The sequence below is a fragment of the Marmota marmota genome, unplaced genomic scaffold, assembly GCF_001458135.2.
Source record: "Marmota marmota marmota unplaced genomic scaffold, marMar, whole genome shotgun sequence".
Lineage (NCBI taxonomy): Eukaryota > Metazoa > Chordata > Mammalia > Rodentia > Sciuridae > Marmota > Marmota marmota.
Window position 1 is genome coordinate 35,608,533 of NW_025999949.1, and position 740 is coordinate 35,609,272.

At 61.8% G+C, this 740-nt stretch overlaps 1 protein-coding gene across 1 annotated transcript in view; it reads right to left on the minus strand.

Annotated features, from left to right (window-relative positions):
- Positions 1-489, minus strand: part of Slc45a4 (solute carrier family 45 member 4) — a 75,101-nt gene extending 74,612 nt beyond the window's left edge. The window contains exon 1 of the mRNA XM_015486528.2: positions 422-489. The gene's annotated coding sequence lies outside the window, so the exon portion shown is untranslated. The remainder of the gene's footprint in view (positions 1-421) is intronic.
- Positions 490-740: the final 251 nt, after the last annotated feature.

Consider the following 740-nt stretch of genomic DNA (forward strand, 5'->3'; position numbering starts at 1 on the left):
CGCCCCCAGCTGTCCCCCCTGTCCGCGTGTCCAGGCTGCTGGATCCCTGATCCCCTCCGCGACATGAGCGCACTCCCTCCCCCTCGGTGGCCGCGGGACTAGGACCCCTGCGCGCGCCCCCGCCACTTTCCCACTCCCCTCTCCTTCCCCCACTTTCCTGCCACAGCCAAGGGGTCAGGGAGCGGAGTCACCATCTCCCCGCCCCCCAGCCACGAGCAAACACGGCCCTCTACCAGTACCGAGACGGGTCGGGCCCCCGCTGTAGGGGTTGCACCCTCTTCCTGGGCAGCAGACATTCTCCTTGTAACTTGCCCCCATCCCCAACCCCACCCCGGCAAACTTTCTTCCTTGCTCAGGGCGCTGGCCAGTCCCCTACTGGGACGTCCATCCCACCCCTTCCTCATAGTCTACCCTCTACTACCTTCCTCCAGCCCTGGAGTACTGGGCAGGACGCAGGACTCAAGCCTCCTGGGGGCATGGCCTCCCGCTGCAGGACTGACCTTTTGCGGGGCACCAGGGGCGGGGGTGAGGGGCAAAGATCAGGTACTCCCCACGTGTGGAATTTTCATAACCCCCAGGAGGGGACTGTTGGAAAGCCATCAAGACGAAGTTGGAAAGGCAGCTGGACAAATAAACAAAAAGAGAAAAGGATGGGCAAGGTGAGAGAGCCGTGTTTGCATCAGAGCTCTAAGCCTGTGCCAGGGTTTAAGAGGCCTTGGACAAATTACTTCACTCTCAAA